Source organism: Notechis scutatus, chromosome 5 (genome assembly GCF_049901735.1).
Source record: "Notechis scutatus isolate UNSWTSFEM ecotype Mainland chromosome 5, rNotScu1.2, whole genome shotgun sequence".
Classification (NCBI taxonomy): Eukaryota; Metazoa; Chordata; class Lepidosauria; order Squamata; family Elapidae; genus Notechis; species Notechis scutatus.
Window position 1 is genome coordinate 106,274,281 of NC_142013.1, and position 24,565 is coordinate 106,298,845.

A 24,565-nucleotide genomic window follows, 5' to 3' on the forward strand; every position below is an offset into this window, starting at 1 on the left:
GTTGTTGTTCTTACTGCTGCTGTTGTTTTGACAATCATTTTATAAAATCTTACTGCAGACGAATGCACAACAGCAGTTACACAAGTGTTACTAAAGAGCTCAAGTTATATCTAGCATCATAAAGAGAGATGGAAAGTTGTGTTAACTTAACAACCATATTACTATCTTAACAAGTGCAGTGATTCACCTAACAACTGTGGCAAGAACTCACTTAACAACTGTCTTAACCCATTTCACAATCAAGAGAAGTCCACAAAGTCCCAGTTTTATATGCTTAGCCAGGGGTCCCCAACCACCGGTCCGCGGACCGGTACCGGTCCGTGGAACAAGTCCTACCGGGCCGCTGGTTTGCTGGTCGCCGCCATCTTTTTTTGATGAAAAAGTGCTTCCGGTGAGGTCACCGGAAGCACTTTTTCATCAAAAAAAGATGGTGGTGCCCAGCTGATGCCGGTACCGGGCCGCGGCATAAAAAAGGTTGGGGATCACTGTGCTTAGCTATCTATGGGCATAATCAAGGTAAAAGTAACTATTCAAGTCTTGCTGGTTTCAATGGGAAAACTAGGATTTGTTTCTTTGGTTGAAATAAAAATGCAAAACCACATCTTCCTGGGGATTACATGGACACACCTATGAGTTGGCAATTGCGTGGAAGGAGCTACATTGCCCTTCTAATGCTTTACTTTAATTTCCAGCCCTGATGTCTAAGGAGATTCTCGGTCCTCCAGGTCATGGTTGTCCCAAAGGGATTTACTTTCAAGAAGCAACTGAACTTTCTGGTTTTTCTTTGAAGACGTTTCACTTCTCATCCAAGAAGCTTCTTCAGCTCTGACTGAACATAGGAGAACAAACCCATCAGGACTAGATTCAGCAGTCCATCTGCATTTAAAAGACGCAGGCCACTCTTTTGAAGACAGCAAAGTCCACATTTTGGACAGAGAAGATCACTGGTTTGAAAGAGGGATCAAAGAGGCCATCTGTGTCAAAATTGAACATCCCTCTTTCAACAGAGAGGGAGGGATACCACATCACCTATTTCCAATCCACAACACAGTCCTTTCAACAGTTCCAAGAAGGCTCCACAACAATTTGCACCATTCAGGTGACCCTGATGACACAGATAAACCTCCAGGTGAACATAATGACCTGATAAAAGAATGCAAATGGCCAACTGTCTGCAAGGAGTATAAGTCCTTCCATTCCCCACCATCCAGTCAGAGCTGAAGATGAGAAGCAAAACATCTTCAAAGAAAAACCAGAAAGTCCAGTTGCCTCTTGAAAAAAGCACCTTTGGGACTTCCAGCCCTGATATTCCTAGAAGTCTTCCAATCAACCATGAACCATGCACAATCCTGTTGAGCATCCAAGGCCAGCTTGATCAGTCAGCTGCCAAACTACCCTGAAACTTTTTGGGAAGATGGGATTTGTTAAGAACAGCCCTCAAGAGATGATAAGCACAGGTAACATGGTGAATGAGAAATGATAGGATATCAGGCTATATTGGCCACTTAACTGATTTCAATTGGAAATCCCAGCAGGTTCAAAATGAATAATGCTTTTCCAATATTTTATATTTTTCACCCCCCAAAAACCAGTACAGATAATATATTTTGTATTGGCTTAAGATGACTATAGTTGAATATATCTTTAAAATGTTCAGAACAAATCTGAACGTAATTTCATTTCTTTCCTCCCTTCCCTCCTCCCACCACATCCAAGACTGTGAAAATAAAATGGTAATAGGGTCTTTCTAGCAGTCAAGTTTTAATTGCTAAACTCCATGCCTACACTGGTGTAACAAGAAATGTCAATCGCTGAAAGGCACAATGAAATGCCGACTAAAGGATAGGCCAAGACCTGGAAAAATAAGGGCATGTTTAACAAAGTTCATTCGTCAATATATGATCACTGCCCCATTAGACACATCTGGATAATTTATAACTTGGGCTAGGAAATCAGGAATTGACTCTATTTCATATATATATAGCTGTCTTTATTTATATTCTGCTACACTATGATTAAGTCAACCATATGTTGTACAATGATGCAATGCCATATTTCCAGTAATCAGGAGTTTACTGTTTTCCCAAATCAAAATGAGAAAAAAGACAATGATAGAGTTGGAAGTGACCTTGGAGATCTTCAAGGCCAACTCCCTACTTGAGCAGAAGATCCTGTATCATTTCAGATGAATTGCTGTCCAATCTCTTTTTGAAAGTCTCCAGTGTAGGAGCACCCATCACTATTATGTCAAGGTTGGGTTGCATTTCTCCATAGGTTTTGCAAGTCAAATATTCCTGTTTAATATTGGATCACCCTTCAGATCAGGATATCAGCTTGTGATGACCCACCTCTCTGAAAGAGCACTGCATGGCAAAATATTTGGCCCTTCCTACAACTCCATCCCGATCCTAGCTATCTTCAAGACTGAGTACTCCTTGAAAATACAAATGTTGGCTTAAGAGGCTGGCTTAGTCATCCTAATGCAACCTGCCACTGGCATTTCAAATATAATGTCCTTGACATGCATGCCCACTCATCAAGATGGTTGTTGCCTATAAATATTTTACATGCTCCTCTCTGCAGCCAGATGGTAGTAGCTCTGATGTATATAAAAAGGCATATATTTTAGGGTATGTTGATTTACGTTTTTAATAGAGACAACCACACACACACACACACACACACACACACACACACACACACACAAATAATCATCCTCTTGTAACGAACTCACAATCCCTTGCGGAGTGGAGTCTGGGCAACTGAATGGAGCTGAGTGTTTACTGGCCGGATGCCCTTCCTGTCACCAGTTTGGAGTTTTATTCATCAGATATATTCTCAGTGTGCCCAGAGAGAGAATTATCTGCCTCTACCTAGTTTCGAACTGACTGGAAAAAGTAACTTGTGACCATTGTTCACACCATTGCAGCATCCCCATGGTTATTTGATCAAAAGTTGCACACTTGACAACTGACTCATGTTTATGATGGTTGCAGTGTCCCAGGGTCATGTGACTTTCACCTTTAATGACCTTCTGACCAGCCAAATCAATGGGGAAGCATGATTCACTTAGCAACCTATGAAGTTAGTAATCTAACTCAACTGCAGCGATTGACCTAACAACTGTGGCAAGGAAGTTCATTACTTAACAACTGTCTTGCTTAGCAACAGAAACGTTGGGGCTGGGTTGTGGTCATAAGCCGAGGACTACCTGTACATCACTGAGAACAGCTTTGGAGAACCATAAGGTACTTAAAGCAACCTTTGGAAAGCACTACCACAGCCAGTTCTGAACCATCAGTAAGGAATCAGGGTGAAGCAGACAGCAGTTGATTTAATGCTGAAAAAAAAATGAATAGCTAGAGATGAAACCTTGCTGTCACTCAACCTCAGACTAAGCACATTACTTTATAAGGAAGACATACTGCTAGCTGGATTGATTAAAATGTTGATTATTCAAGAGCTGTAAGATTTGGTGCTAGGTAAGCATTTGTCTCTCTGCACAATTAACGTAAGCTGATGCACACATGACTTTGCTGTCTGCATGCTAGTTTCATGGTGGATTTAATTACGGTTCACACATGAATATTCATCACTGGATAATTAGAGCATCCAGTGAAGATTTAATGAACAACAGCACAGGTACATATAAATATTATCTCATATCCTCTAAAGCAGTTGAGCCAATCCACCCATTCATTAAAAAGTCATTTGCAGTTCTTGCATGCCCATTGTTCAAGTGTCAGTTACCAATGGACATTTCTATCACCACCCTTGGAGTTGGTGGAAACTCTGATTGACATGTAGGTGACCCGCAACCGGTAATCCACTCTCGATTGCAAATAGCACCCCTGTGCATCATTATGTCAACACAAATCCCCCATAATGAGAATCAGACTGACACGTGTGAATTATCCCTGGACCAAAACAATGCCCACGTATATATTGAGCACAGAAACTTAACAACGTTAAAAAAAAGGAAAAAGAAAAAAATTATGTATATTGGAATGTGTTATAATGTGTTCTGCAGCAAATGCCCTGATTAAAGCATAATATGACTCATTTTCATGTATTACGTATTTATCATGTATTATGTATTTATTATGCATTAAATATAATTCAGCCTATATGGCAAGATGTAAGCAGTACAGTTCAACATATGGCAGGACACAGAGTAATTAGAGAACAGACTTATTCAATCAAATTGAATATTATATGGGAAACCGACACAATGCAGAACTGAAAGGAGAAAGCAACAGCAGAGTACAGGATGTGGCAATCCTTGGCCATCAGTAAGGTGAGCAAGACGGTAAGCTCCTGTTTATTTATTTAACATTATTATAGTTTATTATTTGTTTATTGACTCCTCTTGGATGAGTTTGGATAAGATTCGAGGCTCTGTGGGGCTATAACTCAGCCTTTTTTATTTATTTCTGGAGCATAGTGATTTTTCAGCTGGGTTTTTTTTTTTAAGTTCTTTTTGGAGTGTGTGTGGGGTTTCAAGACAGGAATAGAAATGACAGTCAGATAGCCCAAATCACTTTTTAAAAATGTAAAGGTTTTTCCCTGCCCCGTTGTGTCTGACTCTAAGGAGCAGTGCTCATCTGTGTTTTCTAGGCAAGGGAGCCAGTGTTGTCTGAATAGGCTTCTGTGGTCATGTGGTCAGCATGACTATATGCTGAGGTGCACAGAATGCTGTTCTGTGGAAAGGCATGGATAGCTTTTCACCAAACTGGTACTATTAATCTACTTTCATTTGCATGCTTTCAAACTACTAGCTGGACAGGAGCTGGAGCAAGAATGAGAGCTCACTCCATCATACGGTACTTGGGTCTCAAACTTCCAACCATGTTGACAAGACCAATGTCTTAACCTAATAACTCCTAAATGTGAAAACCATTCTGGAATCACCTCCCTAAACAGCAAGTTGGCAACTTGCATTGTGGCTGATGGATGGAACTGTTTGGTTTGCTTACCACAGATTCCCTAAACATGTACCCATCTTTTAATTTGTAAAACAACACAAAACACATAACCCAACATGCAATGATGCTGAAATCCGGCCATTTCCCACCAAAATTTATCTGGTACAACCACAGAATCCCGTAAAGTACCATATGAAGATTGTTCTGGAGCCACCAATGGATTATAGAGGAGGATAATCCTTGGTGGGTCCATGTCAGAGGTGGTATTCAGCAAGTTCTGACCAGTTCTGGAGAACTGGTAGCGGAAATTTTGAGTAGTTCAGAGAACCGGCAAATACCACCTCTGATCGGCCCAGCCCCCATCTATTCTCTGCCTCCCAGGGTCCAGCTGATCGGCTGGGTCTTCTTTGGTTGCCCTGCACAGGAGAACAGAGCTGGAAATCAGGTTAGTGGGGTGTGGAGGGAATGAGATTTTTGCAGTAATCTTCCCCTGCCACGCCCACCAAGCCATGCCCACCAAGCCATGTCACATCCACCAAGCCACACCTACAGAACTGGTAATAATTTTTTTTGAATCCCACCACTGGTCCATGTGGCCTTAGACATCTTTTTCTTGAGTCTATTCTTCTGGCCTTCAACATAGTCCCTGTCTTTTCCTTTTTTGACCTACCCTTTCCTTCCTTCCATAAGCTTTGCAAATCTGTTTTCTATGCCTTACCCTTGCTTTACTGATTCTGCAATTTTCTCCTCCCACAGCCTCAATACTTGACTCTTTCTCCCCAACTTTCTCTTGCTGCATCTTTCAGCTTCTTTCAGAAGAGACTTCCCCTTTGTCCAAAAACCTTGCTTCTTTCTGTTTTGACATCTCCACTGGACAAAGCAGTTGACCACCTGGTGCAACTGAGAAATGGCAGTCCTAGAGTAATATAGCAAACTGGTCTTCTAGTGCTGATACCCCCAAAGCCGAAAGGCTGCAATGCCCTGAAGCAAACAGACAGCAAAGAATTGCATCCTAAGTGTGGTGTTTCTTGCTGAAAGTTGAACAAAAATGCAGTGGGCATGTCAGCATTAAAACTGTGCTTCAAGGAAACCAAGTTTTTTTTTTTTTTTTTGCCTCCTGAGATGTATCCTTCCTAAAGTACAAGGACACATTTTATCTGCTCCCAAGTGGGAACGTGTTGAATTTACAGGAAGTCCAGCAGCTGTTCCTTTAATCCAATCTGATACTTATTTCTTTCCTCCACCCTGTCAGGCTAACCTTCTGGACCTAGAAGTAGCTCATTTGTGAGCACAGAGTAATCAGTTCCGTCCACCAGTTAAAGTTATCCTTAAGCAAACAGCAAACTATTCGGCATAGCAATAGAAGTTAAATAATTATTAGCAAGGGATCGGGATGTGATTACAATGTGACTTTGAGATGAAAGAGATGTGATGAGAATCAGAACTGTCCGTATATTTAAGGCTTCTAGAGAAGAGGAGGCATCTAACCATCCTTTGACTTACCAGCATCAGGGGTGGGGTTGAGTGGAGAATAGGAGGTGTGGAAAAGCAGGAGGGAGAACAACCGTCTTAATGAGTAGACATAATTTCTGAAAGACATTACCGTGCTTGCAAATGGTTGTACAATCCTACTGCTACAATAGCTGGCAAGAAATATAATGAGAGTATAATATAATGTAGAAAAATAGGGCACAAACAAAATGTAGGGCATTTGAGATAAGCAGAATTCCTCTCCCTCCCCATCCCATTCCTTACAAGATTGTGCTTTATCAAAGGTGTGTTTTGGAAGTGGGGGGCGGTGGGGGGAGAGAGAGAGTGGCTCATTTGCTTCTGGTAATTTGCTTGTTTTTTTTCTCCCAACATTAGCATAAACAATGCAAATTTGGCATTTGTCCAACATTTAAGAGATTCGTCCCTCATAACCCCCCCTTTTAATTCGAAATCTGTTCCATTAACAATTAAGAAAGTGCTCTGTGATAGTCAGAAAAAGAGAACCAATCAGCACACAGCACAAACCACCTCTGAGAGGGGGAAAAAAAACCCAGAACTAGACTTGCTCAATGGGTGCTATGCAAATCAAGAAAGCAGAAGAACCAGTTTTAGAAGTCTTCCAGTGCTATATCTGTTTTTAAGTGAAGAGACAGGCAATCGGATTGCTATGGAAGCAGAGTATAAGCAAAGTATTCACAAGGCTCTTTTGCGACAACGAAGACAAAGAAGTCAAAACTTTGGCAATAGATTTAGACAGATTCAAGAGAATTGCCCATCAAGGAGATACCTGCCACAAAATATTTGCAATATTTTAAAATATGCAAAATGTTAATTGATTGAGAGACCTAGTTCAGTGTAGCAGTTAAGGCACCAGGCCAGAAACTGCAAGACTATAAGATCTAATCTTGCCTTAAGCATGAAATCAATTTGGTGGTCAGTTATTTTTTTTCTCAGGCTCAGGAAGAATCAATTAATCAGAGTAGAGCTAGAAGGGACCTTGGAGGTCTTCTAGTCCAGCCCCCTGCTCAAGCAGGAGACCCTATACCATTTCAGACAAGTGACTGTCCAATCTCTTCTTAAAAACCTCCAGTGATGAAGCACCCACAATGTCTGGTGACAAGCTGTTCCACTGGTTAATTGTCCTCACTATTAGAAAGTTCCTCAATTCCAGGTTGCTTCTCTCCTTGATTAGTTTCCATCCATTATTTCTTGTCTTCCCTTCTGGTCCTTTGGAAAATAAATTGAGCCCCTCCTCTTTGTGGCAACCTCTCAAATACTGCTGTCATGTTCCCCCCAGTCCTTCTTTTTTTTAGACAGATCCAAATCCTGCAACCATTCTCCATATGTTTTAGAGTCCAGGCCTTTAATCATCATAGTTCCTCTTCTCTGCACTCTTTCCAAAGTATCAACATCTCTTTTTGTTGCGGTAACTGAAACCAGGGGCAGGATTCCAGGTATGGTCTTACTAGGGTTTTATAAAGCAGTAGTAATACTCCACATGATTTTGATTCTATGCCTCTGTTTATACAACCAAGGATTGTATTAGATTTTTTGGCTGCTGCCGCATACTGCTGGCTCATGTTTTCAAGGCAAGGGCAAACCCTTTCTTAAAATCTTGCCAAAAGAATTGCAGAGGCTAGTCCAGGCAGTTGCCAGGAGTCAAGGTTTTCTCAAAGGCATGTGTACATGCACGTACACACAGTAGAATGAACAGAGCTGTTGCTACTGGGATCAGTTGATTGGAAGTGAATCCCAGTTTGTAAAGAATTGGGGGGGGAGGGGAAGCAGCCCAAGTTAAGCACTTTTCAACCCTGTTAATGGGAAAAGGAAAAGGAAGCAGACACTTTCCCTCTGAAATAAATGGGACAAGTCAGAGTTTAACTGTGGCTAGATGCCATCCTAGGAAAATTACAAGAATCCAGGATGAAGAGGGGAAAATGTGGAAATATTCTTCAGGCAGCACCACCTGACATGTCATGATTATGAAAGGCAATGTGCATGGTTTTAAACAAGTCCCTTCTGCTGAAAATCTCAGCCCCCAACAGATCTTTCCAATAGGTCAGTTGGGTGCTGAGTCAGCCTTTCTCTTCCACAGAAGAATCACCCATATCATTCACAAGAGGAACTAAATGCCACTGTTTGATGGCCTCTTCTTCAGTAGACACTCCAAAAGAACTCACACACACATGTCATCATTATTCAGATCAGTAAGGCAAGGTAAGGCCACACTTGGAATACTGCATCCAATTTTGGTCACCCCAATGTAAAAAAGATGTTTTTTTCAAACATCTAGAAAGAGTACAGAGAAGAGCAACCAGGATGATTAGGAGACTGGATGCTAAAACATATAAAGAACAGTTGCTGGAACTCGGTATGTCTAGTTTAATGAAAAGAAGAACTAGGGGAGACATGATAGCAGTGTTCCAATATCTCAGGGGCTGGCACAAAGAAGATGGAGTCAAGCTATTCTCCAAAGCACCTGAGGGCAGGACAAGAAGCAATGGGTGGAAACTAATCAAGGAGAGAAACAACTTAGAACTGAGAAGAAATTTCCTGACAGTTAGGACAATTAATCAGTTGAACAATGTGTCTCCAGAAGTTGTAAATGCTCCAACACTAGAAGTTTTTAAGAAGAGATTGGATAACCATTTATCTGAAATGGTATATGTTTTCCTGCCTAAGCAGGGGGTTGGACTAGAAGACCTCCAAGGTCCCTTCCAACTCTTCTCTTCCCTTCCCTTCCCTTCCCTTCCCTTCTCTTCCATTCCATTCCATTCTTTCTCATTCTATTCTATTCTATTCTATTCTATTCTATTCTATTCTATTCTATTCTATTCTATTCTATTCTATTCTATTCTATTCTATTCCATTCCATTCTTTCTTATTCTATTCTATTCTATTCTATTCTATTCTATTCTATTCTATTCTGTTCTGTTCTGTTCTATTCTGTTCTGTTCTGTTCTGTTCTATTCTATTCTATTCTATTCTATTCTATTCTATTCTATTCTATTCTATTCTATTCTATTCTATTCTATTCTATTCCACTCCACTCCATTCTACTCTATTCTATTCTACCTGAGACTATCAGGATAATTCCCATGTAAATATTACTCTTTTGCTTACTGCTGTATTAAATTGCAACTTGCATAATCTGTAGGATGTGACTCTGAATATATGCGGGGAGTTGGGCTATGTCCATTAGCTTTGCATCCTGGCCATTTATCATCTGTCTTGAAAACACTACGAAACCAAGTCCGTCTGTTCAGTCCTTCCCAACTACTTTAGCCAAACCTGTGTATATGCATAGAAGGAGGGACTGCAGAAGATGCTTATCTAACTAAGGTCTGAACATGAAGCAGCCAGCCGCATTAAGGAAGTTCTCAATCCACAAAGAGAGACTCTTCCAAACTTCCCAATGGAACCACTCCGTTGTCTCCCGAAAGCCATCACTAGATGAAACTCAAGCCACACTGCTGGTCCTCACTTAATTGAGTTTCCTTTGCTGCTTTCAGCCTGGGATGTCTACATCAGGGGTCTCCAAGCTTGGCAACTTTAAGCCTGGAGGACTTCAACTCCCAGAACGCCCCAGCCAGCTGGCTGGGGCGTTCTGGGAGTTGAAGTCCTCCAGGCTTAAAGTTGCCAAGCTTGGAGACCCCTGGTCTAAATGATACATGGCATGGTGCAATATATCTAGCAGGCTGGCTTGATTTTCATGATGTACATCCATATTTTATGTAAATCATGTCCACTGTTTGTTTGTTTTTTTCGAGTATGCAGATAAGTGAGCAGCCCAGTTTTTTTCTGACTCACCTCCAAAGTTGGCCTGTAGAATTGAAGCCAATAACAACTAAGTTCAGGACAAAAGGAGGGTTAGCTGTAAGGTAATTATTTCTTGTCAGTGTCTTGGCTATTGATTTTGGGCCTTATCAGTGAACTTTTCTTCTTCAGTTATTAGATTTCATTGTATTTGCACACTTCCTTTGATGCATAATTAAGTGGTACAGAAGCTTAATTTTATAACCTTTGTTTACAGAGGGCATAAAAATTTTTTTTTTGAGACAAAGACTTTCTGGCGTCTTGTTCTTTCCCATCCCCTGATTTATCTATTTACTTCATTTGAAAAGGGAACAATAGACTGGGAGGGGGGTTCCTTGGGCAAAGTATAAATTGATTTCGGAATTAGAATGTAGTACTATGAAATATCCATCTAAGAATGATTTTGACTGAAGACTTGGGAACAGGTCAATTACCTTTGATTGAGAAATTGAGGGAGGGGGTAAACTCCATCTCTTCTTTTCTGAAGGAATTTTCCAAAGCACCAAAAGGCAAGACATGAAACAATGTTAGGAAACTCAACAAGGAGAAAAGCAACCTAGAACTAACAAGAAACTTTATAACTATGAGAGCAATCAACCAATGGAATAGCTTGCTTTCAAAAGCTGTGAGTGCTCTGGAGGCTTTCAAGAAGAGTCTGGAAAACTATTTGTCTGAAATGGTATAGAGCAGTGATCCCCAACCTTTTTTATGCCGCGGCCTGGTACCGGCATCAGCTGGGTGCCGCGGTCCGGTACCGGCATCAGCTGGGCGCCGCCATCTTTTTTTGATGAAAAAGTGCTTCCGGTGACCTCACCGGAAGCACTTTTCATCAAAAGATGGCGCCGCCAGCGCTTCGGTGAGCTTTTCCGGGTAGAAATGGCTTTTTACCTGGAAAAGCTCACCGGAAGCGCTGGCGCCGCCATCTTTTTTGATGAAAAAGTGCTTCCGGTGAGCTTTCTACCCGGAAAAGCTCACCGGAAGCACTTTTTCATCAAAAAAAGATGGCGGTGCCCAGCAAACCAGCGGCCCGGTAGGACTTGTTCCACGGACCGGTACCGGTCCGCGGACCGGTGGTTGGGGACCCCTGGTATAGAGTCTCCTGCTTGGACTAGAACACGTCCAAGGTTCCTTCCAACTCTATTATTCTATGTTCTATGAATATTGTAAGCTATCTAGGGATATTGTGACACCACTGGAAAGAGACCAGTGTGGCCAGAAATATATATATATATTTTGGATTTGAGGTGATTTCAGGAGCATGGATGGGAGTAAGAGGCTCTCTGGAATAAAGGTACTTTGAATTCCATTTTTAATCCTCCCCCCAAAACAAGACCAAAATAATCGAGCCAGATTTTGCACTTAAATTTCAATTGTGGAAGCTTAAGTTGTGAAGGCATCTTCACACTGTTTGCTGAAAGAGGCAAATACAAAAGTCAATTGCATGATACTCCTTTTTTTTTTCCCCTCAAGCACGCTGATTAAAATTCACTTTCATGGACAGAAATGATCCCTGTGAAGATATTGCTTAACATTTCCAGGAAATTCAGCTCGGGGATTAGCAACCTTATCCAGAAGCCAACACCTAAGCACAATCCTGCTTAAATGACAAAACGCACATTGGGACATTGTGGAACAAGTTTTGCCCTTTCAACATGCACTGGGACGTTGCTCATTTGTGTATACAGAGCAGTTGGCACCACAACGTTTTGAGGCAATGTTGGATCACTGGCTCTGTTGTGGCCTATTGGCCTCTGGCCCCTGCAGCAGCTGAATCAGAGGAGGTGTGATAGTCAGGATCAGTACCAAGGCAACCTGAGAACTCTGAGGGGGGAGAGGGAATGAAGCTGCCAGAGAGAGAGAGAGAGAGAGAGAGAGAGAGAGAGAGAGAGAGAGAGAGAGAGAGAGAGGGATGGAGCCTGGGCCAGCCCTCATCCCTCAGATGGATAGTCAAGAGCCCCCAGGTCTAGAGGTAGCTGATGAGGAAGAGGAGGAACAGCTGGGTCCAGTGTCTGACGCATGGATGCGCAGAAGTCAGAGGAGAGGAGAGCAGTGGAAATCTACGGGCTGGTCTTTGGGACAGAAGAGTCACTGCTGCTAACGAAGCCCCACCCTAGCTCTGGGGATAAAAGGCAGGGGGAGGAGATGAATAGATGTGGCAGACAACTCTTCATCTCCCTGCCAGACAGACCTGTTAGCCTGCGGTGAGAAAGAAACTTTTTTTCTTGGACTGCTGGGGTTCCTAATTAAGGAATCATTGATTTAACTACAGACGGTTTGTCATGTTTGGAGAGCTGGGTCAGAACAGGCTCCCTTCCTAGGGATGCTTATGGGCAGATGATTGCTGAAAGAACGTCCCATTTTGACCCCTTTCGATGTGTGCTTATTGAGATACTGGAAAGTATAAAACAAAAGAGAGGCTTAGCTTAATGTGCTCATTGTATTAATAATTAAAACTGGCTCGCATGCCTCCGTTAGACTTATTTAAGAAAAAAAACACAACCCCTATATTGAGGAACCGTGCTGGCAAAAGGAATGACGACTTGCTGCCAAATTTAGGCTGAGCGCTCTTGGGATTTTCAGGCTGGAAGAAGGGGTGGGTGGGGGGTAATGTGTCTTCTGAAAGCTGTCTAGCCTCCGTTTGAGAAAAGGGCAGCCTCTGTAATGCAAGGCCTAGGGAAGAGCTTCTAAACTTGGGTGGATGTTAATGAGCAAGTAGCAATAACTGCAAGGCATAGCCATGTCAGAATGGGATTAAACTCCGTGCCGGATACAGACGGTTTCTCAGAAGTGTGTAGTTGCATAAAGCAATCCCAGGGAGGAACGCTGCCTAGAATAGTTTTAGGCACACAGACATCAGGAATTGGATGATTCCTTATAAAAAGCAGGTGTTCAGCACATTTATCTGCAAGAGCAGCTCCGAGAGTCATGCCATGCACATATAAATCATTGTTGCATGACACTGTCAGGAAATCCACGGTGGTGCCAGTCTGGAGCTCAGTTTAAGTACTTTCTAGTTGTACAAACAAGCCAGGCTGCCCATTCTTCTTCTTTTTTTTTTCCAATGAAGTCACATGACTCAAGGGAACGACCTTGGCTTTTGATCTGTGTTCAGGAAGGCATTGTTATATGCAGATACTGTGGAAGATACTGAAGAACAGATGCGTCAAACTCAAGGCTAGGGGGCTGGGTCCGGTCTGTGGGATGTTTAGATCTGACCCATGGGGCTGCCCTGTAAAACTGTGAAAAACCGGCCCGTGGTGCCTCTGCCGGCAAAAATGGAGCTCGCGAGGGCCATAAACAGACCTCCCGAGCTCCATTTTCACAGGCAGAAGGTTGCAGGAGGCCATCACAGGTGAAAATGGAGCTTGGGAGCCCATTTTTGCTGGCAGAGTGTTTGGGTCTCCACAGGCGCCCCTGACACAAGTGATGTTGAGCTGGCCATGCCTACCCTGGCCACGCCAACTCCGGCCCCTCAAGCAGAGGTGGTATTCAGCAGGTTCTGACCAGTTCTGAAGTTTTCGGTAGTGGAAATTTTGAGTAGTTCGGAGAACCGGCAAATACCACCTCTGACTGGCCCTGACCCCACCTATTCTCTGCCTCCCAAGTCCCAGCTGATCGGCTGGATTTTCTTTTGTTGCCCTGCACACAGGAGAAAGGAGCGGGAAAGTGGGGTGGGGAGGCCATGCCCACCAAGCCACGCCCAGCAAGCCACACCCACCAAGCCACACCCACAGAACAGGTAGTAAAAAAATTGAATCCCACCACTGCCCCCAAGGTCAAACACAACCCTTTATGTGGCCCTCAATGGAATCGAGTTTGACAGCCTTGTTATAGAATGTCACCCCTCTTCGTTTATTTGAACTGGGCTGCTAAGGATTCTCCCACCAGTTTCCCTTCTCGCACATTCTGCAGCATTTGGTCCCGTGATGTGTGACATCACTGATGCACCTTCTTCTCTCTATGAAGCTGACTAAGCATTTCCTGAACTTGGCAATGCAGGAGACCAAATAACCTCAACCAATTGACATGTTGCTCCTCTCCTTTCGTGCCATGGCTTCTCCCTGAGTGGATCTGCTCCTCCTACCAGTTCAGCAAGCGTAGGGTACATCTTTCCTGTTTTAAGATTTTACTTGTCCACTTTACAGACTCCCCCTTTGAAAGAAATGAGCAGTGTCAAAATTCGATAAATAAAGAATGAATAAATCGCCACTATTTAGCAAAACTGATCACCCCTTGAGGTTTGCAGCTTGCAACGAAGAATTTCAAAGCTGGGGAATGCAATAAATTATTTTCCTGCGAGTACTATATAGAAGACTAATTTCAGGCTACATATGCTGAGCAGATCCTCTGAACTTTTGGTTTTTTTTACCACCATTGGAGTCTTTCTTTTCTTCATCCAAACGCTTCTCAATTCCTATTATGGCTTCCCTAGGTGCATATGCATATATTTTTAAATATATTTATATTTGTTTAGAGATAACAAAGCTGGAATTTGTAGTAGGGCAACAGAAGAAGACAAAGCAACACACTTCGCTTTCTTCCTGTTTCTGTATTTGCTCTTTTATTGAATTACTATGCTGTAAGCTGGGATGAGTAACAAAATCAGTCCCATAAAAATACATAAAGGAAAGGAATCACAGCAGGAGTTTTGCAATATATAGTTGTGTTTCTGGCTTACTGAAGAAATGAAGAAATATAAAGTATACAAGTGTAAGAAGGATTAGCTATTAATCTGTTGTTTATTAGAACTGTGGGCATTTTTATTCCACAGTCCCAGTATGTATTTTTCTGTTCAATTTTGTTAAAAGGTTAGTTTCTTCTTCAATCTTCTTAGTTGTTTTTTCATAAATAGGGTAGCATTGGTAACTGGTGTTAAGTGCAAAGGATTATCACTATATATTAAGTTCCAATCAAGCTGATTCATTGTTCATAGCTATACATAAAAATATAGTAAACCAACGGTCAGCACTAAATTGGCACTAAGTAAAGTGAGTGGAATTCAAGACAGGTTGGACTTAGAGCACTTATGAGCACTTAGAGCACGTAATGATTCCAGGCTGATTCCTCTCTTGACTCCGATTCCAGGCTCTGCCTGTCCTTTTCCTACATTTGGGCCCAATAGTGGTATCGTGCAAGCTTTTGAGAGATTAAAAACATTGCTTACTTCCAAGGTCCTGAGAATGAATTTATTGGTGGTACTTATGGGAGAAGATATCAGTATCAGTGTTGGGATTCAATTTTTTTTTTCTGTGGATGTTGCTTGGTGGGCATGGATTGGTGGGCATGGCAGGGGAAGGGTACTGTAAAATCTCCATTCTCTCCCCACCCCACTAACCTGCTTTTCAGCTCTGTTCTCCTGTGCAGGGCAACGAAGGAAGACCCATCCGATCAGCTGGGACTCGGGAGGCAGAGAATAGATGAGGTTGGGGCCAATCAGAGGTGGTATTTGCCGGTTCTCCGAACTACTCAAAATTTCTGCTACTGGTTCTCCAGAACCAGTCAGAATCTGCTGAATATCTCCTCTGCCAGGTATCTTTTGTCTTGGAACGGCTCATTAATATGCTGAACATATGAATTTACATACTTAAATTAGATGTAGACTGACATTTCTGTTGGTGGTTATGGAATGCTCAGCGTAAAATTAGCTGGGGTTAGTAAGGTTTATATTTTGTAAAAACCTGATCCTGAAATAAATACTTTCTATGAAAATTACTGGCTGTGGACCAAAAGGACTTGTAGGTGATCATGTTGTGTGGGTGGGGATGAAGAAAATAGCCGAATTTCTCTGTCTGGTAGTCATTCATTACAGTTTACAGAGAGGGCTCTTAGCACTCAGGGTTACTGTAGAAGGAACCGTAATGCCCATGCAAAATACAACACATGGTGCATTGGATACCAGCCAGTATATGTTCAAGATATCAATTGTTAGTGTTTGGGGATAAACCCCTAGCAGAGTATGCAGCAGCAGTCAAGCCAGTCAGCCAAACGAGAGATGAAGGGTTTTAGAGTATACACACACTGAACACAAACACTGTTTGTAGTTTAAATAGTTTTTAATCCAGTTAGAGTTTAAGCATTGTCAATCAGTCCGTATGTCATTCACAATATATCCATTCAGTAAGACTCACTAACTCAGTCCAGGTAATAGTCCTTACTATATCTTTATCAGCCGATAAAGATATCTTCTCCTCCTCCGATCCTTTTCTCCAGAGGATAACGCTGGATATTCAGTAGTACGATCAAACAGTAGACAGTCACAGTAAAACAGTAATAAACAGTTGTATCCAGCAGTAAACCGTAAACAGTAAAGCACTATGCAGCAGGCTTTCCAGCTTTCTCCTGCTTCCTCTTATTGCAGTTTCTAACCGCACCCTTAATTGGCTAATTACATGCAGTGTGGTGCTTAAAGTTACAAACACTTAAACTATGATACCTTAGTTTATATATTTATCCATCCAAACCTTGTTGGGTATCAATGTTATACCTAACATCAATAAAATGAATCTCAGCATAGATAAAAAAAATAGAAAAGTCCATCCTTTCTACTACCTACTCCATCATCATTACCAGGTCATCATCTGTTCTTCTGATTCTGAGTGCAATTCAGGAACTCTGTTCCTGCAGGCAAGGCCTAGCAGTTTCTAGGTCCTTTATTGCTCGCTTATGAGTAGAGAATCCCAGTTCCAAAATTTATTCCCCTGTTTAAGAATTTTGCATACTATTGTAGTCATATAACAGACAGGCTCCTGGCACTTTTTTTTTTTTTTTTAAAGAGGTATTAAACAGAATTAAAATAAAATCTCTTGATCTTAACTGGTGTTTGGAAAACTGTCAAGATAGGCACCCACCCAGGCTCCGGGGAAAACTATTTCCACAAGGCATTATTACGAGCCATTACTCCTAGCTTTATTTATTTCATTTACTCATTTGATAAATCCATCCAAAAATGCTGTATGGCACAGACCCAGTTCCAGCTGTGAGTTGAGACAGACCTTGATGCATGCAAAACACAGGCTGAATTAGGACAAAATTCTCTGCAAGTCATTCAGAAGAAAACTAAATTTAGCAGCATGTTTATTTATTTATTTATTTTCATCCCAGGATTGGTTCTATAGATAACTCAAGGTGCAAACACACCTAACAGTTCTTCTTCCTCCTAGTTTCCCCACAACAACAACCGTGTGAGGTGAGTTGGGCTGAGAGTGACTATTATAAATTAAGTAACTTCTTCTTCTTCTTCTTCTTCTTCTTCTTCTTCTTCTTCTTCTTCTTCTTCTTCTTCTTCTTCTTCTTCTTCTTCTTCTTCTTCTTCTTCTTCTTCTTCTTCTTCTTCTTCTTCTTCTTCTTCTTCTTCTTCTTCTTCTTCTTCTTCTTCTTCTTCTTCGACTGCCTTGGTCCACCTTCCATCAGTTCTTCTTGCTATGTGACCAGCCTATTTCCATTTCAATTCTTTTAATCTTTTGAGGATATCGTATGCTTTCATTTGTTCTCTAATCCACATGCAGGTCTTTCTATCTTGTCTTGTGATGCCAAGCATGTATCATTCCATGACTCTTTGCACCACTCATAGCTTTTGTGTCAATTGTGAGGTTAGTGTCTGTATTTCACTGGCATATATTAGAGCAGGTAGCACACCAGTGGTGGGATTCAAATTATTTTACCACTGGTTCTGTGGGCGTGGCTTGGTAGGTGTGGCAGGGGAAGGATACTGTAAAATCCCCATTCCCAACCCACTAACCTGCTTTCCAGTTCCATTCTCCTGTGCAGGGCAACCAAAGAAGACACAGCCGATCAGCTGGGACTCGGGAGGCAGAGAATAGATGGGGGCGGGGCCAGTCAGAGGTGGTATTTGCCGGTTCTCTGAACTACTCAAAATTTCTGCTACCGATTCTCCAAACTGGTCAGAACCTGCTGAATACCACCTCTGTAGCACACACTGATTGAAAACTTAGGAAAAGCATAGGGAAAAGATTGTTCTTGGAAATTATATTTAGCTTGCCGAATGCCTGTCACGCCATTCAATTTCCTTTCTTGTATCACCTTCCATTGAGATCCACTGGCCAAAGTATATGTAAAAGTAATTCTTCTCCAGATAGAAATATTTTTCTTTCTTTTTTCTTTTTTGGTGAATTTATTAAACATAACCTGGCTCTTTCTCAGGTTTATTTTTAAGCCAAATGGTTCTCCTGCTTTGTGTAGCTGTTGTGTGTGTCTTTGTAGCTCTTCTGGGTCTTGTGAGAAGAGGACAATACCATTACTATTACAGTTCTTTTTTTTTTTAAAAAAAAAATCAAAATATCACTGAAAATGTGCAGCATTTTCAATTTTCTTTTTAACCAAGTATCCATATTAAGCTAGGACTTTTAAATCAGTCTAAATCCAATGTATCACCTGATATCATTTATTATATACCAGTGACGGCTAACCCTTTTGGGCTCCTAGGCCAAAAATGGTGTGCACGCTTGCGCTCACGTGCTCACATACCAGCACCCAGAAGGCAATGCGTGCGTCCCCCCACCCCCTATGCATGTGTGTGCAATCCCCCTTGCCACCACTCCCTTACCTGCACGGCGCCTCACAGCTGATATTCAGCCAGTTTGAGGCCTTTTTTTTTTTTTGGTCTCCCAGAGGTTTGAAAAAAGCTTCTGCAGGCTTTGCAGGTCGAATAATAGGCCTGTTTTGTCACTTCTGTATTACAGGAAGCATGAAACAGGCCTATTATTTGACTTGCAAAGCCTGCAGAAGCTTTTTTCAAGCCTCTGGGAGGCCAAAAAAAGGCCTCAAACCAGCTGAAAATCAGCTGTGAGGCGCGCACATGCACAGTGACGTAAGTTTGCCTGCAGCTCGCCATCACAGTTGTATACTTTTCTATACATACTGATAAAGTTGTGTCAGTCCTTTGAACCAATCACAAAAATAATAGAAATTACTGTAAAAAAAAAAATCAAAGGGAGCCTACATCAGATTGTTATTTGATAAACAGAGTTTGGTACCCAGCTTTTCAGTCATGCCCTAGGCTTCCCCTAAATCCCCCGGGGCAGTCTTTGTTGTCGTGTTTATACACCTGGTTCTTACGAGCTAAGAAAAAACACAATGATGAAAATGGACACAATGATGAAATTCTCCCAAGTAAATCTATGAATGGATTCTTGTTTTCACACCTCTGATTCAGGTCACATAAATGGTTAGGGAAAAAACTCCCAAGCCAGGTTATGCATCTTATCTTGGAGCTCCCCATTCATACAGAAGCTGTTCGTTAAAATCCTGTTCCAAAGTTAAATAATACTGGCAGTCATTACTGTTTACGTTGTAGACATCATTATCATCTTCATTTAGATTCCGAATGGCATCACGGGGTCCAATTTAATGGCTATCCTTCTCTTTATATTCAGAAATTGTCTTTGGTCAACCAGGGCTCTGCTTTTTGATAAACGCCCGACATACTGTAGTTCCTCTAAAAAAAAAAAAAATTACAAAACAAAAACAGACAAGCATTTCCAGTGAACTCTCACCAGATTGTAATAAAGAGCGACAGAAAACATTTATTTGGGGAGGTGCCTGCTAAATAAATAAACTCCAACAACATCTCAGAGCGTTCTCATCTGACCCTTAGGAAAGGAAAAGGAGAAAGGTGTGTAGAGTCAACAGGAATTCAGACTGGAATCAGGGAAATATGAATTATAAATGAAGAGGCATGTATTAAAGATAATGTGAAACAGGTTCAGGAGTGCGAGAGGGCCCTATTTAATGTCACGGTGGTCAAGGAGTGCTCCTTTGGTAATTCAAAAGAGAGAACTGTAAGCAGTACGTGCATTTGGCTTCTTTCTCTTGGCCTCTGTGAGGCAGAAGAAGCTGTTCTAAATTTCCTACTCTTAGTCCAACAGCAGGTAAATAGTGAAGGACTGACCAAGTGCAGGTGATTATGTATTTGAAGGGGTACCTTGTCTTCTGCTTTTATTTCCACTGAAACACTTCTACTGACAGCTTTGGGCAAAATCAGGGTCACTGGTCTTTCCTTTCCTTTCCTTTCCTTTCCTTTCCTTTCCTTTCCTTTCCTTTCCTTTCCTTTCCTTTCCTTTCCTTTCCTTTCCTTCCCTCTCCTCTCCTTCCCTCTCCTCTCCTCTCCTCTCCTCTCCTCTCCTTCTTTCCTCTCCTCTCTCCTCCCCTCCCATCCCCTCCTCTCCTTTCCTCTCCTTTCCTTTCCTTTCCTCTCCTCTCCTCTCCTCTCCCTCTCCTCTCCTTTCCTTTCCTTTCCTTTCCTTTCCTTTCCTTTCCTTTCCTTTCCTCTCCTCTCCTCTCCTCTCCTCTCCTCTCCTCTCCTCTCCTTTTCTCTTCTCTCCCCTCCCTCCCCTCCCCTCCTCTCCTCTCCTTCTTTCCTCTCCTCTCTCTCAAAAAGATTTGACCACAGAAGGAAGGTTCCATGTCCATCACAATCATAACTGTGTGATGGAATGTTGTCCAGGTTCCCAGGAGGGAAGGAATGCATTCCAAAGGAGCAAGAGACAACACAGTTCAGATCATTTGTGTGGGAGAAAGAGAGTGAAGACAGCTTCTCCCTAATAATTGCCAGAGTATATCTTTTATGGGGTGTTAGCATGCTTTAGTTTGGCAAGATTATGTCTGCGGGTGAGGAACAAATACTGAAATCATGCCTTTTTTTTGTTTGTTTTAGGGGCTTGGCATCTGAGTCTTCTGAAGGAAGTCTTTATCTTGAGTTTACAACCCAAAACTTGATGAGGCTGATGAAGATATCAACCTCTTGCATCAACTATCAAATTCTACATATGTTACTCCAATCCTTTCAGAAGCTTCCATTAGCACCATTCAGGCTATGCCCATGAATGAAAACAGACCATTCGTCAATGAAGAAATGCCTTCAACTTGGCTGACTAGTTGTGATTAAGCAAGATGAGAGAGAACGGTTACAGGAAGATGATAATTTCCTTTCTCCACCTTGCCTTCTATAAATATACATAGAAGGGGCAGGTAACTATTAGCTGTATGGTGGTGCTTTCTGTCCAGTCTTTTACTCAACCATTAAGAAGTGAGCAGTACTCTATGGAATTTCACCCCTTATCTTCTCCAAACCAGAATAATCCATTAACATTTGCTTTGTCAGTACTGCTTGTTAGCCATTTTGTACATCTAATCTATTCCGCTGCCTTTTAACCTGCATTCCTCCAGCTGACATGTGGGAATGACATGTTCAAGGTATTGCTGTCAAAAGCTCCAAAGCTCTCTTGCTTTGCATTTCCGTCATCCAATATGAGACCTATAAATAGCATTATCTTGACCTGCTCTGAGTAGAATAAAAGAAGCAATCTCTTGAATCAAGGCAAATATGGACTTCACCCAAGGTATCTGGGCAATAATCAACCAGGGAGCAAAACACCCCAGTTCTATACAATGCTGAGGAAATCCCAAAGTATCTTATTTCTCAAGGTTAGCAAATAAACAAAGCCTACAGAAGAAATCTCCTAAAAATATTCTGGGCGTCTTAAAACATTACTAGTCTTCCAAGCCTTTGGTAGGGTGATTGTAGGATATTGTTGTCCAGATACTTTAGAATCTTTTATTTGTTTCCTTTCCTGAAATTGTAAGCTCCACGGTCATTGTAGAGTGGGGCAGCCTCCAAATTAATCAATTAAAACAAATAAACATGGTTTTAGATATTCAAATATCTTGTTCAGTCAGTAGAATACCCACAAACAACACCTGAGAGTTAAAGGCTTGACAGGGTAGACTCAGTTCTCCTTTGCTTACTGTCCCAGTTTCTGAAGGGTGGTAGGAAACTTCATTGTGAATGAGGAATCTCCTCATTCAGAAGTTTCTACTCAGCTTCCTCGGAGAAGCACTTGAGTACAGCTGTCCCCTGAAGCAGAACTTCAAGTCAAGTTTCCTTCAAAGAGACAGACCCACTCTGGCTATTGTGGTTATTCCCAGGCCATTTTTTTTTTTTTGAGGGGTGGGGAGGCAGCATGAAAATGGAAAGGTTCTGAAATAGCCACAATGGAGGATGGTTGGTGAACATCTAGCAGAGATGGCAAAGTTTTATTAGAGAAAGATGTACGCCTACTGTTTATCAGATTACTGGAAATCCCTTATCATATGGATTTCTAGCTGGAAAAAAGAGGAATACATGATTTTGAAAATTAGAAATTTTATGGATGAAAATGATTTATGGTAAAACTTTAGAGACAGAGGGCCAAATATAAATATCAAGAATATCAGAAGTTGCTTCCTTATAATCATTCCTTTTTGCTTTCCTTTCCTTCCTTTCCCTTCTTCTATCTTCCTTTCCTTTCCTTTTTCTATCTTCCTTTCCTTCTTCTATCATCCTTTCCTTTTTCTATCTTCCTTTCCTCTTTTCCTTCTATCTTTCCTTCTTCTATCATTTCCTTTCCTTCTTTTATCTTCCTTTCCTTTCCTTTCCTTTCCTTTCCTTTCCTTTCCTTTCCTTTCCTTTCCTTTCCTTTCCTTTCCTTTCCTTTCCTTTCCTTTCCTTTCCTCTCCCTCTCCTCTCCTCTCCTTTCCTTTCCTTTCTCCTCTCCTCTTGCCTCCCCTCTCCTCTTCATTTCCTCCCCCTATTTGCTCTTTTTCTTTACTATTTCTATTGTGTTTTTTTAAAAATATTATTTTTTCCAATAATATATACGGAAAATGGTGCCAAAGGGATCTGTCACTGACTTCTTTTACCTTTTCAGCTGTTGCTGCCAGTCAGCAAGTTACCTTTGACTAAGTATCTCTGCCAGTCAACCTCTGTCTTGCTGCCAAATTGGCTTGAACCAGAAACTCCAAATTATTACAAGCCACAAACGTCAACGGGGTGAGAGATCAGGGTAGGAACAGAAAATCAACTGAAATACTATTGATTAAACTCTTTTTCCTCGTTTAGGAAGCACTGCTGTGTTGACAGTCACGCTCTGCTCTTCCTTGCTCCTCTCAGGCAACTGGGTTCAGCCTGATGGGGTCGAAAAGTTTGCACTGCTGGCTAAAGAGGGGTGTCCTGACGTAGCTCCACTCCTGGTTGCCAGTTTGCAGCCCAATTTCTATTCTGATATGAATGAGTTGGCTCCTTGGTGCTTCACAGGGGTGATTCTCCTCGTCTGGATACCCCAAGGAGCCTGTGATGTGAGGTTGGAAAGCAACTAATTGCTGGTTGCATTTTCCTCTGAGACTTCTCAATGGGAGGTAAAAGTCAACAGTGACGTTCTGGGAGCAAAGGGTTACCTTACCTCACCATTTGCTGCTTCTTCGTGCCATCTCTTGGCTTCGGCTGCTTGCAAACAGGTTGCTTGCCGTCCCCCCCTGAAGAAGGAGGGATGGACCCAGAAGTTCAGTAATTGGAAAGCCACGGATTCCCCTTGGGGGAGCATCTCTTCGGAGCTCCTTCCTTCGGCTGAGCCAAGAGCCAAACGGGGAAGCACCAGATCAGCATCGCTCTCCCTTGGACAGCAGAGTCGATCCCCGCTGCTGTTGACCCTTCTCCCTCCAACCCACCCACCCTCGCAAGGTCTTGCTTCCCAGGAACCGAAGGGAGCCCAGTTCCCAATCCGGAGAGGCTGGCGGGAGGGTGGGGGAGGGGGGAGACAGCGGCAAAGAGACGCAATCTGCCGCCTGCGGTGGCTCCTCCGGTCGTGCGCCCGGCGCTCCGTTCGGCTTGCTGCCGCGGCCTCCAACGGGGCAACTGCCCTCTGCTCAAAGCCGGGCAGTTTTGCGCTTGAGAGACCAGGCGCTCTTCGCATGTTCAGAGCAGCTCTTGCCTCCCCCGGCTGAACAATTCGCCGACCGGAGCCAAGCGCAGGGAGTTGAGGGGGCGAAAATAGGTTCCCGAGCTGTCTCAAGGTGGTCGGTGCGGCCGATGCTCAAGTCTTCCTCCTCCTTTTCCTCCGTCTCTCTCCCTCTTCCTCCTCTCCCCCTTTTTCCTCCTCCTCCTCTTCCACTGCTCCTCCCCCTCCTTCTCCACTTCCTCCTCCTCTTCCATCTCTCCCCTGCTCCTTCTTCCCCCTTTTTCCTTCTCCTCTCCCCTTCCTCTTCCATCTCTCCCCCTCCTCCTTCCTCTCCCTTTTCTTCCTCCTCCTCTTCTCCCACTCCTCCTCCTCTTCCATCTCTCCCTCTCTTCCTCCCTCCCCTTTTCCTCCTCCTCCTCTTCTCCCACTCCTCCTCCTCTTCCATCTCTCCCTCTCTTCCTCCCCCTCCCTCTTTTCCTCCTCCTCTTCCCCCTCCCCCTCCCCTCCCTACCCCCGTTTTCCTCCTCCTCCTCTTCCACTTCGCTCCTCCTCCTCCCTGCCTCCCTTTCCCACCTCCTCCTCCGTCGCTACCGCAGCAGCAGC

General features: G+C 42.7%; 1 long non-coding RNA gene across 1 annotated transcript; it reads right to left on the bottom strand.

Moving 5' to 3' along the window:
* Window positions 1-19,183: 19,183 nt before the first annotated feature.
* Window positions 19,184-24,126, bottom strand: LOC148130605 (uncharacterized). Its single transcript, XR_015750010.1, has 3 exons — window positions 23,468-24,126; window positions 22,309-22,348; window positions 19,184-19,686 (listed from the first exon to the last, which is right to left on the bottom strand). It is a non-coding gene; the product is annotated as an uncharacterized LOC148130605 (long non-coding RNA).
* Between the last annotated feature and the right edge of the window lie 439 nt (window positions 24,127-24,565).